Raw genomic sequence first — 18595 nt, 5'->3', positions numbered from 1 at the left:
TCTCTTTATGCACTTATCATCTGTTCATTCCTCAATTTTCTTCACTTTTAAAAATAAAGTCTTTCATATGTTAATGATGATTTTTAATGCTCTAATTCTATAGTACTGTTTTGCTATATATGACTCAATCTAATGCTTGTTCAGGCTATTCGAATTGTGGGTTTATCTCTGTGCAATCTTTGTCAGTTTTTGGTTGAAAGTTGGATAAGACACATTGAGTAAAAGAAAACGTTGTAAAACACTGTTTATAATTACAGTGATAAAGTGGGGGGGAAAGAAACAACTTATAATTTATTGCTGGGTTAATCTTTGATGAACCAGTGTGCTTGAAGGATGAACAGTACTTCTTACATCTCTCTTAATTGTGTCAGGAGAAGGAACATGAGGTGGGTAGATTCTTCTTTCACATGGAAAACTAGAATTGACTGTGGTTGAGTATTTCATCTTTCCTGGTAAATTGGTCTTTAATAACCCTCCAGTAGGAAAGATTCTGGTAAAACATTTTCTTCCCAGAGGGAAGGCCTTGAAAAGAACAGAATGTCTTAGCGAGTTAAAAATAGTTCCTTTCTCCTACTCTCCCTGTTGGAAACATGTGAAGCTTTTTCTCCAATATTTACTGTGAAGACCTGATAGAGTTCCTAATAGTAAAATGCACAAAAGCATGGGGGCCTCACCACAACTGAAAGTCCTTGGAGATTTTAACTCTCAAAATTCTTTACCAAGCCTCTAATGACTTTTTAAGTTCAGATTTTGTATCCAGATTGCTGGAGGTAGGTTTCTACTCCAGTAAATTATTTCTGTCTTTATTTGCCTGTCTTTTTAATTGGAGTAGATTAAGTATATCACGGATCTCTGTTAGGTTTAAGAAGAGTTCCTGCTTCTTTTTGGGGGGCCAGTCCTGGTGCATTGCCTCAGAGCCTGAGCACTGTCCTTGGGCTTCCTCAAGGCTGGAGCTCTACCACTTGAACCACAACACCACTTCCAGCTTTTGTCTATGTATGTTGTACCAAGGAAATGAACCCGGGTTTTCATGCATGTTAGGCAAGCACTCTACCACTAGGCCAAACTCCCGGCCCGAGTTCTTGATTTTAAAGTTGATTTAGCAAGAGAATAAAGCCATCAAGGAAATGAGCACACACACAAAATAGAATCTTCAGGAACTGGAAAGAGAAAGCAAGGATAGAGGACAGGATATCTTCTTCAACTCTACTGGTTCTTATTTGAGACCCTTTCTCCTTCTAAAAAGAAACAGCTTTTTCTGATTAATCCATGCAAGCTACACATTTCCCTCCCCTAATTTCCCAGGGATCGTGTCCGGCTGGGGTATAGCAGCATGCTGTATCCATGTCTCTCATGGATCTAGAAAAAAATCAGTTGAAAATCTTTTCAAAGGAAGTGAAAGGCATTGATAAAATCTATGAGAAATAATTTTATCAGTAAGCTCTGAAAGGTAGTCACAGAACTGAGATCCTAAAAACAAAACAAAACAAAACAAAGCCTGAGGACTGGTGGCTCATGCTTGTAATCCTAACCATTCAGGTGGCTGATACCTGACCATCACAAGTTGAAGGCAAACTAGAAAGACTGATCCAAGAGATTCTTGCCAATGAACCAGCAAAATGTGAAAGTAGTATACCAAAGCTCAAGTGGTACCAACCTTGAACAAAAGAGTGAATTGAAATGGCCGGGAGATTGGCCTAGTGGTTAAAGTGCTTGCCTAGCATGCACGAGGACCTGGATTCGATTCCTCGGTACCATATACATAGAAAAAAGCCAGAAGTGGTGCTGAGGCTCAAGTGGTAGAGTTCTAGCCTTGAGAAAGTCCAAGGACAGGGCTCAGGCCCTGAGCTCAAGCCCAGGACTGGCAAAAAAAAAAAAGAGTGAATTGAAAGTACAAGGCCCTGGGTTCAACTGTCAGCACCGGAACAACAACAACAGCAACAATAGCAGCAGCAGCAGCAGCAACAACAACAGCAGCAACAACAACAGCAGCAATAACAACAGCAGGAACAACAAAAGGTGACAGTGGGATTCTAGAAGGTAAGCTGATTTGAAAAGGATTTAATTGTTTTTGAAGTACTAGAGATTGAACTCAGGGGCCTTGTACATCCTAAACAGGCATTCTACCTCTAAGCTACAATAACAGACTATTTAATAAGTAATTTTCAGGTATATATGTATGTTTATTTATTCATTTTTGGTGCTAATACTGTAAGGGCTTGAACTCAGGTTGTTGTGCATTTTTTCTTTGTTAATCACAGGGCTTATATTTAGGGCTTGGATGCTTTTCCTGAGCTTTTTCATTCAAGGCCTTGGGTTTTACCATTTAGAGCCACAACTCCACTTTTAGTTTTCTGGTGATTAACTGGAGATAGTCTCACAGACTTTCCTGCCCTGGCTGGGTTCAAACTCTAATCTTCAGATCTCAGCCTCCTAAGTAGTAGGATTACAGGCACGAGCCACCAGCACCCAGATACAATTTTTCTTTCTTTTCTTCTTTCTTTCCTTCCTTCCTTCTTTTTTCTTTCTTTCCTTCTTTCTTTCCTTCCTTCCTTCCTTCCTTCCTTCCTTCCTTCCTTCCTTCCTTCCTTCGTTCCTGCTAATTTAATGACTACATGTAAGCTTTAATAGCCATAACAGTTCCACTGTTTTTTCTGAATTATATTTCAAACAAGAGTTGGCAAAAAAATTACATATTAAGTTTTACTATGATTTCATATTTGTTATTTTGTAGTTAAGGTTTAAATATATTATATCAATGTAAAAAAATCTTCTGAACGGAACTTACTAAAGATACCACTATGAAAGAGGCTAATTCCAACCCTCACGGCTAACATTGATTGTGTTACATGATTGGGGACTTATAATTAAAAGATGGAATCAAATTTTTTAAATCTCATGATGAAATTTAGCAGTTGAAAACTTGATTCTTATGAATAGAGAAAATTACTTTTTGTACAATTCCTCCTAAAGATGATTTAGTTTTGAAACAATAACAAAAAAATTCCAATATACTTAAACTTAGATGACTAAACAGAAAGAGCTTTTGAAGATGGAGTTCAATTTTAAAAGAAAATCAACTTTAGTTAAAATGCTATCAAAAATATTCAGGTGGATCCTGGCAGTGATGGTTCACGCCTGTAATCCTAGCTACTCACGAGGCTGAGATTTAAAATTAACCACCAGAAAACTGGAAGTGGGCTATGGTGTGCGGGCTGTGGGGTGGGATGGTAGCCTTGAGCTGAAGAGCTCAGGGACTGTGCCCAAGGCCAGGGTCCAAAAAAAAAGCAACTTTGGTGAAAGAGACATTCGGTATGGAAGCTTCACTGTTCTTAATTTGGGGCAATTACTATGTCCGTCCATCAAATCAACCTAATCATTTACCAGCCATCAACACTGAAACTATGCTGTCTATCCAAAATAACTGGTTTGCTGAAGATTTAGATAATATTGCATTTTAACAATCAAATATTGAAAAGTAGCATGTAAGTACGTTTTCAACACAATGTTGTAACCCTCTTGAAACATCTGACAGTACAGTGGAACCATAACTTCTATGTGCACTGAGAAATTAGAAACTTTAGATAACTCATTGTACTGCAATATTTCCTTTATTAGTGTTCTTTGAATTTGTAATATCCCTGAAGTATGACCCATAGTCACTTTCTGACATTTTATTTAATTTCATTTTTTATTATCGAGGTAATGCATACAGGGGTTACAGTGACATTTGCCAGATAGTAAGTGCATTACTTCTCATATATTGATACCCCTTCTCATGTTTTTGTCCCCATTTATCTCCTCCCATCCCCTCCCAATCATCTTGTTTTCCCCCCTTCCCTTTCCTAGTCATAGTCACTTTTTTCAGCTTTTTTGATTAAAGAATTTATTATCATTGATTTTTACATCATATTTCAAATGACATGTTTAACAAACAAGTGTTCAAAAAGAGAATCTATATACAATTACTGGCACTTAGTTTTTAGAACATAATCAAAATTATGCTAAGGGTTTGTATATGATAAATACATATTAATTTATGAAATAAAACATTACATCTGTAGTCATAGGTTTTTATGTCTATGTAGTTATGTTTATATTTCCAATACCATGTCCATAACATTGGGTATGCAAATATTGAGTCCTCGCTCTTGTACTGTTTGGATCTAACAGCCACATATCAAGGATACCATGCGCCTTTTGTTCCTTTGGTCTTCACTTGTCTCATTCATAGGCACAGGCAAAATATTCCTGAACAGAATCCCAGGGTCACAATATATTGGAGAGAGACTCAATAAATGGGATTACATAAAAATAAAGTTTCTGTACAGATAAAAGCATAGTCGCAAAAGTAGAGAGACAGCCAACCAACCGGGAAAAAATATTTACCAATAATACATAGTCACTTTTATTAACATATTAGGTTGGTTTAAAATAATTCTTCACTTACATACTAATAAGATTCAAATTTCTTTGTGAGAAAACTAGGCAAGATATTGGCACATTTGGTAAGAGGAATTATGCGGATATATGTCCAAAGCAGTGTCTGATGAATGAATAGTTCTATCATTATCAAAAAGCTGAAGGTTAAATATAGGAGAAAGAATGAATAACTCACAGATTTAAATGAACAAAACATTTTTATTGATTTCAAGACATAAAACATAATTCATGGCTGGGAGTTTGCCCTAGTGGTAGAGTGCTTGCCTAGCATGCATGAAGACCTAGGTTCGATTTCTTGGTACCACATACATAGAAAACGCAGGAAGTGGTGCTGAGGCTCAAGTGGTGGAGCTCTAACCTTGAGAAAGTCCAGGGACAATGCTCAGCCCTGAGGTCAAGCCCAGGACTGGCAAAAAAACATAATTCATGTCAGATCTTGGCATAAATTGTTATGGCATAAAATCACAATGTAAATTGAAAACAAGTTACAGATGGATGAAAGTCTCTATAAATGCTTCACCACCTTTGTCCATTCTAGCAAAAAGTAATAAGAAACCCAGAGAAAGAGTAAAGACCTTTCAGACAATTTTACACATCATTTGCTATACTCATATTGATTCCTCCATTAAATGGACATTTTCTAAGGTCACCAGACAATAGTTGGAAGTTTAAATTATTTTGTAAGTAATCTGAGTTCTTCTACTTAGCTATGAGTAAAATTATAAGCTTAAATTCATGCTACTTGAAATACCTAATAAATTTTGTTTTTTAACACTTACCTATTTTGTTATCAAATAATAAAAGATACTTAAAATGTGCAAGTTTCCTTCGAATTATCTCTAGTACATAAACAGCTAATGTGAAAACTAACTCAAAAATGTTAATGTCTCAGAGGTAGTCAGGATATATTCAAAAATAGGACCATTTACAATTCTTGATTTCAGTAAAAATACAACATATTGATGCTTATTTTATGTCCTTAGAGCTTTGTGTATTTTTTGTCTAAATTTTTTTGGATAATTTTTCATACTTATTTTTTGTCAGTCATGGGGCTTGAACTCATGGTGTGGACATTGCCTTTAAGTTTTTTGTTCAAAGCTAGTTCTCTACAACTTTGAGCCAAGTACTGCTTCCAATTTTCTGTTGGTCAACTGAAGATAAGAATATCACAGTCTTACCTACTTGGGCTGGTTTTGAACTATTAGTCTCTGATCACAGCTTCCTGAGTAGTTAGGATTCAAGGAGTAAGCAACTGGCACCCAGCAGTCATTCTTGTTAAAATTATTTTAACAACTAATTATTTTAGCAACTAATTATTTTAGCAACTAATATGAGTAACACCAGTAGTTGGTAAATACACATAAATGCTGTTTTCATATTCTTTCTAAGAGTCTGAAGTATTTTTCAACTTTATAGTTGCATTTCTTTATCTATTTGTCTTTTGATAATTTCTGGTTTGATACTTTCATATGTAGGCATGGAAAGCCCTGATATTTAAAAATTTCATATCTTCCTGGTGATGTTTTAAGCTTACTTGCAATAATATCAATGGATTATCTTAAAATGGAATATAAAGGCACTTTTTCAGAAGAATTTTTAGCCAATATTTACCCATCTTATTTTAACATAGCATTTTAAACATATATGAATTTAAATTGTTGGTCTGAAAAGAATTAATTCCAACAGTAATATAAAGAGGAGTGGAGACAGTGGGCATCCATGTCTCATTCGTGATTTTAGAGGGAATGGCTTTAGCTTTTCACCATTAAGTTTAATACAAGCTGTGGGTTTGTCATACACAGCCTTTATTATGTTGAGGAATGTTCCATGGATTCCTAGTTTCTCCAGAGCTTTTAACATAAAGGGGTATACTAGAATTCCTAGCCAGTGCAATAAGGCAAGAAGCAAGCATAAAGGGGATCCAAATAGGGAAAAAGGAAGTAAAACTTTCCCTCTTTGCAGATGACATGATCCTGTATTTAAAGAATCCTATAGACCTACTCCCAAGCTCCTTGAGTTGATTCAAAATTTTGGAAGGGTAGCAGGGTATAAAATTAACCCTCAAAAATCAACTGCCTTCCTCTACGCCAACAGTGAGAGGAATGAGGCAACAATCAGGAAAGCAACTCCATTTGCAATAGCCTCAAAGAAAATAAAGTACCTAGGAATTAGCTTAACTAAGAATGTAAAGGACCTTTTTGACGAAAACTTTAAAACCCTAAAAAAGGAAATTAAAGCAGAACTAAGGAAATGGAAAAAACTCCCATGCTCCTGGATTGGAAGAATCAACATTGCGAAAATGACAATTTTTCCAAGGGCTATCTACAAATTCAACGCAATACCCATCAATATTCCAATGGCATTCTTTAAAGAAATAGAAGAGGCAATTCAAAATTTCATATGGAATAATAAAAGACACCGTGTAACAAAAACAGTTCTTAGCAGAAAGAACAGCGCTGGAGGAATTTCAATTCCAAACTTTAGACTCTATTACAGAGCTATAATGATCAAAACAGCTTCATACTGACACAAGAACAGGCCTGAAGATGAATGGAATAGAACTGAGGACCCAGATATTAAACCACAGACCTATGGCCACCTAATCTTTGACAAGGGAGCCAAAAAAGTAGAATGGAAGAAAGACAGTCTCTTCAAAAAGTTGTGCTGGCAGAACTGGTTAAGCAGCTGCAGAAAACTAAAGTTGGATCCTTCTTTGTCACCTTGCACTAGAATTAACTCCAAATGGATCAAAGACCTGGAGGTAAAAGCTGACACACTGAAAACTTTACAGTAAGGAATAGGAGATACACTAGGCCTCCTTGGCACAGGTGGAAACTTTCTTAATAAGGACCAAGAATCACAACAAATCAAAGAAAGGCTGGGTAAGTGGAACTACATTAAACTGCAGAGCTTCTGTATGGCAAAGGACATAGCTAGTAAATTAATTAGGAAGCCTACAGAGTGGAAGAAGATCTTCACCAACCCTACAACAAGGGCCTCATATCTAAAATATATTAACAGCTCAAAAAATTGAATCAATCCAAAAATAATCTCCAAAGTCACAACCATCCCATTAAAAGATGGGCCAAAGACTTAAAGAGAGTCTTCTGTGAAGATGAAAAAAAAATGGCCTATAAACACATGAAGAAATGCTCAACATCGCTGGTCATAAAAGAAATGCAAATCAAAACAACTCTAAGATTACACCTCACTCCAGCTAGAATGGCCAGGATCAGGAAAACGAATTACAACAGATGCTGGAGGGGATGTGGCCAGGAGGGATCACTACTACACTGTTGGTGGGAGTGCAAACTCGTTCAACCACTATGGAAAGAAGTATGGCAGTTCCTCAAAAGACTAAATGTAGAGCTTCCCTATGACCCAGCAATTCCACTGCTTGGTATTTACCCAATCATCCAGAAACAAAGACATACTAAATCCACCAGCACAACAATGTTCATTGCAGCACTATTTACCATGGCAAAGATATGGAACCAACCTAAATGTCCCTCAGTTGATGAGTGGATCAACAAGATGTGGCATTTGTACACAATGGAATTTTATGCTGCTGTCAGAAAGAATGACATTGCCCCATTTGTTAGGAAATGGCAAGAATTAGAAAAGATCATATTAAGTGAAGTAAGCCAGATACAAAGGAACTTAGGCTCAATGGTTTCCCTCATTTGTCATAATCAGTAGAAACCTTGGGCTCTCCTAGCAGAGATTTGCCATAGAGCAAAACCTTGATACAAAAGGCTATATAGTAGGACGCTAAATGAAATGATCTTGAGGATATAGAAACATAAGCCATATGATGAATGATTGTTGTTCTTAAGGTACTATGTTATCTCTCATCTCTTTTGCTGTCTCTTGGTTATCTCATATTGTTACAGTATCTCACTTTGTTACCTGTTATATCAGATATATTTGTATTTGGTTATTTGAAATTGGATAGGGAAGGGGGGAAAACAAGATGAGGGGTGGGGGTGGTGGGAGGGAAATGGGGACCAAGACCTGTGAAAGTGTATCAATGTATGGGAATTAATGCACCATCTATCTGGCAAATATCATGTAACCCTTCTATTAATTACAATAAAAATATATGAAGAAAAAAGAGTACTATAAGCCACAGACCAAGTGAGTTAAAATAAATAGCTGGGCACTGTGGCTCACGCCTGTAATTCTAGCTACTCAGAATGCTGAGATCTGAGGATCAAGGTTCAAAGCCAGCTCAGGCACAAAAGAACCTGAGATTAATACAAGAAGTGAATATAGACTATGAGTAATAGTGTTTCATTCAATAAAATCTGTAGTTTAATGTGCTCATTGATTAATTTTTTATTGTCAGGGTAATGTATAGAGGGGTTACAGTTATTTTTGCCAGTTGTTAGGTGAATTCCTTCTCACACATTGATACCCCTTCTCCTGTTTTTGTCCCCATTGCCCTCCTCCCATCCCCTCCCTCAATGATTAATTTTTGAAACTGCTAACTTGGAAAATAATACTTTTAGAATAATTATTGCATTTCACTATATCATCTGGAGCACTCTCTATGTATGAAATATTCACTGGACATAAACATATACTCACTAGAATAAAGTTCTGAAACAATGTAGTTTCAGCTATTTATTTCTTAGGGACAGATAGATTATAAAGAAGTGACCTATTGAAAAATATCTTAACCAAAGCTGGGCACCAGTGCTTCACATATACAGGCTGAGATCTGAGGATTATGGTTGAATGCCATCCTGTACAGTAAAGTTATGAGATTCATCTCTAAAAAACTACCAAAAGCTGGAAGTGGAAGTGTTAAGCAAAACACACACACACACACACACACACACACACACACACACACACACACTTCCTAAGTTGAAGCTCTAGAATGGCAGCAAAAGAAAAAATGAAAGCAGGGTGCCAGTGGCTCACATCTGTAATCCTAACTACTCAGGAGACTGAGATCTGAGGGTCACAGTTCAAAGCCAGCCCAGGCAGGAAAGTCGTTAAGACTCTTATCTTCAAGTAACTACCAGAAAAATGGAAGTGATGCTGTGTCTCAAAGTGGTAGAGCACTATCCTTGAGCTGAAATGCTCGGGAACAACACCCAGGCCCAAAGTTCAAATCTCATGATCAACAAAAAGAAAGAAAGAAAGAAAGAAAGAAAGAAAGAAAGAAAGAAAGAAAGAAAGAAAGAAAGAAAAAAGCAAGTACCTTAATACAGTGATTTCTTATATCCTTTGTTTATCAAAGGTGAAGATAATGTTTTCTATGTTCTACTCTGAACTGATTTAGGCATATAATGGGGACAACATTAAGCAGTTACTCTGGCAAAATTATAGAGAACTCTTACTATTTTATTGTACCAGTGTCTTATGATTGTTTACAGAAAACAGGTACTATGCTTAAGAAATCAATTATAAATATCAAAAGTAATATTTTCAGAAAGATTATACAGGTTGTCTTGGTGACAGTGGCATTAATAAACTTTGCTGAACTGATTGCTAAACATATGTAATCATTATGTACATATATAAAATACAATTGCAGGGCATATGTGTACATATTTTATAAGTACCTAAAAGTAATTTATGATTCAAGTATTCTTTTTCATTGCTTAAGGTTTAAAACACTTATATGAAGAAAATTATAATGAAAACAAATATTTATGAGAAAATTTGTTTGAAAAATGTATTTGCTGTTTTGCATTAATGGCAAATATTTCAGTAACTAAAATTTCATTTACGATTTGCATATGTATTTTAATATGTTCTGTTATGCTACTGTATTTCTAATCTGCATTCTAGTAATTCATAATATCTATTGAATAAATATATCCATCTTAGTTTTAAAGAGCCAATATATAAATTCTTATTTTCATTCTCTTCTTTAAGTCTTTAAGAGACAGTGAAAGTCTTATACTGAGTAAATGTATACAGTACTTAATGAAGTTCAAGTCTCATTTTCATGCCTCATTCGCTTTAATGTTTTACATTTAATTTGTATTCATACAGTGCATTGATAATAAAATATGAATTAATCTCAAGAATAGAAAAGTGATATTTAATTTAATTTGCAATATCACCTTCATCAAATCTCTAAGTTCATTAAAATGATCAAAATCATATACAGAGGGTAAAGGGATTTCTAGCAAATAATAATACTAATACTAACGCTGAAAATGTATTAAAATGGAAAATTCTATCAGATTTCACCATTTTATTTATTATTTATTTATTATATTGGAATCTTATCTGAATGCCCCACACTTCCTGTGCCACTTGAATCGCTATTTTAACCTTTTTTTGCTGTATTTTCAACTAGACTAGACTCTCCCCTTTCTGTATTTGCCAATGGCAGCCTCTGATGTAGCTTGTACTGTAAGCATGCACTATCAGTCCTAGATCACTACCTTTCTTTAAATGCAAATAACAACGTCTTAAAACCATAACAGTAGTTTTATATTGTAGAATTTACATTTCTCACCTTTTTAGGCACACCAATTAACCCTTCAAGGAGGCATTCATTGTAATACATTCACACACATGTACAAGATAAACAAATTCGACAAGTTCTGTTATTTAAGTTTCATACATGTGCATAAGTATTTTGAACATATTAACTCTCCTCTTTGCTCTAATTTCTCCCACTAGTACCTCACACCACAGATAGGAACTATTTTACAATTCTTCCATTCATTTTTAAATGTATGCAAATTGTCCAAAGGAGTTTCAAAATATGTATCTACATAATTTTACTTAAATTGAACCATGGCTTATTCTCACTTTGACCAACCTCATTCTACTCTATTATTTTTCAGCAACTTTCCCTGAATTTCATCTGCCACCTTCATTCACAGATACAATATATTTTGGAATTAGAACTGACTCTTGTGTCATACAATTTAAAAAATATTATTTAAAAATATACTAATTAAATGCTTAAATGCCAAAAACATGAAAATCAAGGATCAAATAATAGATCAATGTTACCTATTCTTGCACTTAAATGAGCTGCCATTCTCTTTGTTACTATATATGAAATCTCACTGAAAACTTGAATACATTTTGATGATGATGAGAACTAGACTGAGTTTAGCTTGCTAGACATATGTTCATCCAGGTTTGTTTTACTTTGTTTCTTGGTAGGCTCTTGTACATTTCCATTGCTCAGGATAGATTCTACTTCATTCCTCTTATTTATGCCTACCAGTGAGATCATTGTTGTTCTTTTTTCTTAATTTTCTTTCTTTCTTTTTTTGCTTCTTAGTTTCTTTCTTTTTTTAAACTGTGTTTATGTAGTTATGCAAAGGAGTTTCAGTTAGCATATTAGTTTGTGGCTACAATTCATCTTGATCAATGTCATCACTTTCACCATTTTCCCCCACCCTAAGAAACACTGTTTCTATTTATTTAATGAAAATTAAGTAGCATGTGTAATGGGCATTGTAGATATGGTGGATTGATTTGCTCATCATTAACATCAACCTTCTAGTGTATTGTGTTCTAGCATAGTGAGTGAAAACATAGAAGTTATATTTTGTATCCTACTTGCATCAGAGATTTGCTTTTGCTTTTAATGAGCTGTATTATGAAGTTTGTCAGTGAGTTTGTTGGAGAAAAAAAAAGTTCAACTTGCTGCGTTTCCTACTGTATTCAGATAGTTAGATAAGCTACCTGATGCCTTAAAGTTCCCTCATCCAAAAAGATGAGTCTTCCTTCCCTTAAAAATATTTATTTAAAGAAGCATAGCTCGCTGCAATGGGAGCTAGAAAATGTAGCATTTAATTAGAGAAACTACATACCCATTTATTTCAAAAGAAAACAGGAATTTGGTTAAATTTTTCAAGAATCACTTACTAATGAGAATGGATATGACTTAAATTCAAATATATATTAAGAGTACATTCAAATGAATTTTAAGATATCTCAAATAAATTAAAGGTTGATATGTTACCATATAGAATGCAAAATTTAAAAACAAATTTTACTTCATATCTACTTCATGTTTAAAAAAATAATTAAGCACTTCATCCCAAAGAGCTTTTTGAAATAATATAATAGTTAAGATATTCTTGAGTCCAATAACATTAAGAAGCAAATGTGAAAAGCCCAAAGTAATCCAATTCATATTATCTAATTTAAATTTCAACAGATACCAGTTAACTACTTTTGTGCTCCTTTTTATAGATAATGTAATCTGAGTAGTATTTATTCATTTTATACACAATAAAGATAATACTATAATGGCTCAAAACCAAGATACATAAGGCCATATAGACTGAGACTAAATGAAAGGATCTCCAGGATATGGAAAGAAGAGCTTTATCTTGAGTGATTGTTGTTTTTAATGTACTGTTATTTCTCTTCTCTTTTGTTGCCCTTTGGTTAATCTCATATTGATACAGTATCTGCCTTTGTTACCTGGCATAATGTATATGTATATATATATATATATTTCTTTGTTTATTTGAAATAGGAAAGGGAAGGGGCAAAACAAGATGATTGGGAGGGGGTGAGGAAGGGGAGTGGGGACAAATACATGAGAAGTGGTATCAATGTGTGAGAAGTAATACACCTACTACCTGGCAAATGTAACTGTAACCCCTCTATACATTACCCCAACAATAAAAAATAAAATAAAATAAAAAGATAATCCTATAATAATTATTGTAAATATTAATTCATTTAAAAGATGATTGCAAAATTGCTTTCTAAAATACATAATACAATATGTAAGATTCTTATTATAATTGTTATTATAAAGCAAATAAAACAACAGAATGCCTAAATTTGAATTTCTGAAATAAAAATTCATTTTTAAATATAAGGTTTAACATATACATGCTTTAATTAGCAGCCCTTGCTTATTATTGAACTCTGAGAAACTAAACCAACAACATAAATTTTATTTTTGTTTATCATATTTTATGAAGAATTTTATAAAACATGTCATCTCATTAAAATTAACTACACAGAGAGGCCAACAGTGAAAGTAGATGATTATAATAAGAAAAACAAGAACAAAGGCTCAGAGAAATTAAGTAATTTTATCAAGATCTTATATCTTATGAATTAGATTTGATCATTTCATTGACTCTGCCAGCCTCTTCCCCAGTTAAGCTACTTCAATGAGATTACTGTCATATAAGCTAAATAGTCTTCTCAAAATTCAATATATTGCTGCTGATAGATAAGCCATTGCACTGAAGCAGTAGGTAATTTTTAGCCTATTGTGGAGGAAAATGGAATTGTTTTTTCTATTTTATTTATACTACATCTCTCTGAAAAGTTGAGCTAATATATTGAGTTGTGGCAAAGTGGAGCTTGAAGTCCAGGTCAGCAATTTTTTCTGAAAAGAGTTAGGTAGTAAATTTTGGTAGTCATCATAGTGTATTCTTTTCCTTTCAAACATGAGACAATACTTGGGAGTAACTGCTAGTAGGCTCAAGCTTCATTTTAGAGTGCTGGAAATATTTTAAAATGGTGATTGAAATTGCAGAAGTTTATGAATAAATCACTGTATTTTCAATGGTTGTATTTATAGTATATAAATTAGTCATGCATAAAACTGTTATATAATCAATCTTAAGTAAGATTTTTTTCTTCATGTTGAGAATGGTAAGCAGGAGGCAGAGATCTAAGGACATCAATTACAAGCCAGCCTGGGCAGGAATGTCCATGAGACTCTTAACTACCAAAAATCCTGAAATTGACCTGTGGCTCAAATGGAAGAGTAGAAGTCCTGAGCAAAACATCTCAGGGACAGTACCTAGACCTTGCATTCAAGCTTCAAGTCTGACACAGAAACAAAATGGTTAGGAGCTTCATTAGAACTGAAAGTTAAACCTACTACCTGACAAATGTAACTGTAACTCCTCCAAAAAAGAAAAAGAACTGAAAATTGAATGTGCCAATCCCTGAAGCACAGTGGTTCTCAAAATAATGTAGACTCAGTAATCAAACAATAGCAAATACATTCCGAGAAGAAAGAAAAACTTCCAATAGAAAAGCTTTACAGATTTAATGGTTGCAGGAAGAATCAGTCAGACAGAAAAAGAAGCGAAGATAAAAGAGGAAATAAAGTTCTTATTTAGAAGCCAAAAAGGAGGGATAAACAGAATAAACATACCAAAAAGTTAACATGAGAAAGGGTATTAGATTCTAAGCCATGTGTGACTTCAGAGGAAAATAAGTCCAAATCCCCTTAGGATAAGCCTCATAGGTATATTATGGGTTATCTTGAAGGAAAAATAAAAATTTTATAATTATAGATAGTACATTATGTCAACTTGAAAGCCTGTACTCCCTTTCTAATAAAGCTCCAACTTTTATCTCTTCTGGTTAAAAGCCTTGGGGCAAATAAACAGAATTAAATATCTAACGGGGCCTTCTATGATATTTGTCTTTTATTATAAGCATGAAACTAGCATATTTCACTTTACCTAAATTCTGGATTTGTTTTAGGTTGTTAAAAGTGGCTGTGTTTTCTTTTTAAGCCTAAATAATCCATCATATGCATCCATACATATGTGTGTATATATATATCTGTATCTATAAATATATAGATAGATGGATGGATAGATAGATGGATGAATAGATAGAGTGATAGATAGTTAGATCTATAAGTAAACAGGTAGATAGATACTACATTTTATCTACTTTATCTCTACTGACTTGTTTATTTCTTCATCTAGACTACTGATAATAATGCTGAAATAAATATGAGAGTGCAGTTATCTCTTTGAGACTGAACTAACTTTGTAAAAATCTATACACAGTGATGAGCTTGCACTGTCAGTTGCTCACTGGATCCACACAGAGGGACATGTCTGTTGAAAAAATGTTAAAGAGACATTTCCCTACTGTTCCAAGTGACAAAGCAAAGGGGACCCTCCAAATTCTGACCTCGGAGGCAACACCAAAGTGACATCTGAAAAAGTGAAACAAAAGCATACTCATCATTTGACAGATGCCATTAAGAACTACTCTAGACAAGGGCTCTATCCTGTGAGTTTGCCTCTGAGGGTCATGTTCCTGGTGGGCTGGAGCCCAACAACCATTGCCAGTGCTGACATCAGAGAAGCAACCTGGATCCTTTTAATACACCAAAGAGTAGAAGAATTAGAAAGCATAAACCAAAGAAAGAACTTTAATATTCTAATTAGAAGGAGCAGAATTAGAGGAACAAAGAAAATTAGAAAAACAGTCGAGTCTTTTACAAAAAAAATTACAGCCATAGCACACAAATGGGCAAAAACTAAAAATGGAAGTTGAAAACACAACAGCAAATGAGGAGGAAGAAAGAAACTAGATTGGTCAAGAAAGCTTCTGGTATCCATTTTGTGTATCAACCTGAGGAGAACAGCAATGATCAAGAAGAATGGAGGGGTGTTGTAGGAGAATGAGCCTGAGACCCCATTTTTGGAGGCCAAGGAGGATCTGAAGGAGGAGGGCACAGCCAGAGATGCCTCTCAAGAATATGCTGACAATCAGCAGGGTGTGTTGGCTCACGACTGTAATCCTAGCTACTCAGAAGGCTGATATCTGAGGATCAAGGTTCAAAGCCAGTCGGGCCCAATGTCCATGAGACACTTATCTCCAATTCACCACAGAAAACCAGAAATGGTGCTGTAAATCAAGCAATAGGGCAGCAGCCTCGAGCTGAATAGCTCAGGGACAACACTGAGGCTGAGACAAGATGATGTCTCCAAAGACTCAAATGTATGAAAACCACTGAAGAACTTCACACTGCATTGAATCAGTCTCACAACATGTTTCCCTCAGATTTTTTTAATTCAACTTTAATGTCAATGTGACATGCAGAGGCTTGTATTTGCATACGTCAGGTAATAAGTGCATTTCACTTCTTTTACCCCCCTCCATCATTTCCCCTCCATTCTATTCCCCCCAAATTTGTAAAGTTCATTTCCAACATATTTTTTGTGAGTATCAATGTTGCATTAGTTCACCCTTTGTGCTTTGTCTCATCATTTTGTTCCCCTTCCCTTTTCCAAATCAGATAAATATATACAGAGCACACAGAGTAACAAAACCAAATTCAGTGGAAATAGGGGGAAAATGAAAGAAAAAGAAACAAATAACACAGCACATTAAAAAACAACAAAGAAAATCCTCTTGCTTCCATATCTTGGGATTCATTTCAATTAGCATTATCTTACATGGCCATACGTACATAGCTATTGTGCTATTGTGAAGCTCTTCTAGGACTATTTTAAACGTATACTGTTACAAATGAGGGAAAACATGAAGCCTATGCCTCTTTGTGTTTGGCTTACTTTACTTAGTATTAATGTTTGCAAGTCTTTCATTTCCTTTCCTTAGGAATGTGGTGATGTCATTCTTTTTTTTAATTTTTTATTATCAGAGTAATGTATAGAGGGGTTACTACCACACAGTAGGTGCATTACTACTCACACATTGATCCCATCTCACGTTTTTGTCCCCATTTCCCTCCCTCCACTACCTCCCAATCATCTTGTTTTCCCTCCTTCCCTTTCCTATTTCAAATAATGAGCTTCTACATGGCAAAGGACATAGCAATATAAATAGAAAGCACACAGACTGGAATAAAATCTTCACCAGCCATATTACAGACAAGGGTCTTATTTCTAAAATATATTTAAGCCTCAAAAACTTAAATCCTCCAAAAAACAAATCCTGAAAGAAACAACTACCCCATTAATAAGTAGGCTAAAGACTTACAGAGATAGTACTTATTTCTGAAATGGAGATTTCCATTTCTGAAATGGAAATAAGAATGGGCAATAGACACATGAAGAATGCTCAATATGTCTGGTCATAAAAGAAATGCAAATCAACCATTATTTACCATAGCTAAGATACGGAACCAACCCAGATGCCCCTCAGTAGATGATTGGATCAAGAAAATGTGATACTTATACACAAAGGAATTCCATGCTGCCATCAAAAAGAATGCCATCACCCCATTTGTAAGGAAATGGAAAGAATTGTAAAAAAAAACATTTTCAGTAAGCGAAACCCAAAGGAACCTAGGCTCAATGCTTTTCCTCATTTGTTTTTTTATTTTTTTTAATTTTTTTTAATTTTTTTATTGTAATTAGTAAAAGGGTTACATGATATTTGCCAGATAGAAGGTGCATTAATTCACATACATTGATACCCTTTCACATGTCTTGGTACCCGTATCCCTCCCCCCCACACCCCCCACCCGTCTTGGTTTTCCCCCCTTCCCTATCAAATTTCAAATATCCAAATACAAATAAATTCAATAAATCAGATAACAAGGTGAGATACTATACCAATATGAGATAGCCAAGGGACAGCAAAGGAGATGAGAGACAACATAGTACATTAAGGACAACAATCATTCATTATATGGCTTTTGTTTCACTATCCTGGAAGTCCTTTCAATTAGCTTCACATTATATGTTCTTATGTATCAAGATTTTGCTCTATTGCAAATCTCTGCTAGTAGAGCCCAAGGTTTCTACTGATTATGACGAATGAGGGAAACCATTGAGCCTAAGTTCCTTTGAGTCTGGCTTACTTCACTTAATATGATTTTTTCTAAGTCTTTCCATTTCCTAACAAATGGGTTAAGTCATTTTTTCTGACAGCAGCATAGAATTACATTGTGTACAAATACCACAACTTGTTGATCCACTCATCAACTGAGGGAGATCTAGGTTGGTTCCATATCTTTGCGATGGTGAATAGTGCTGCAATGAACATGGTTGTGCTAGTGGGTTTAGTATGTCCCTGTTTCTGGGTGGTTGGGTAAATGCCAAGTAATGGAATTGCTGGGTCATAGGGGAGTTCTATGTTTAGCCTTTTGAGGCACTGCCACACTGCTTTCCATAGTGGTTGAACGAGTTTGCACTCCCACCAACAGTGTAGTAGTGATCCCTCCTGGCCACATCCCCTCCAGCATCTGTTGTCATTCGTTTTCCTGATCCTGGCCATTCTAGCTGGAGTGAGGTGGAATCTTAGAGTTGTTTTGATTTGCATTTCTTTTATGACCAGAGATGTTGAGCATTTCTTCATGTGTCTATAGGCCATTTTTGTTTCTTCTTCAGAGAAGACTCTCTTTAAGTCATTGGCCCATTTTTTAATGGGATGGTTGTTACTTTGGAGGTTAGTTTTGGAGTGA

At 35.0% G+C, this 18595-nt stretch overlaps 1 pseudogene; it reads left to right on the top strand.

Annotated features, from left to right (window-relative positions):
• The first annotated feature begins 15259 nt into the window (after window positions 1-15259).
• Window positions 15260-15984, top strand: LOC150041132 (glutamate-rich protein 1-like; annotated as a pseudogene).
• Window positions 15985-18595: the final 2611 nt, after the last annotated feature.

The sequence above is a fragment of the Megascapheus bottae genome, chromosome X, assembly GCF_031878675.1.
Source record: "Megascapheus bottae isolate mThoBot1 chromosome X, mThoBot2.hap1, whole genome shotgun sequence".
NCBI classification, from domain to species: Eukaryota; Metazoa; Chordata; class Mammalia; order Rodentia; family Geomyidae; genus Megascapheus; species Megascapheus bottae.
This window is presented reverse-complemented; position numbering and strand designations above follow the sequence as displayed.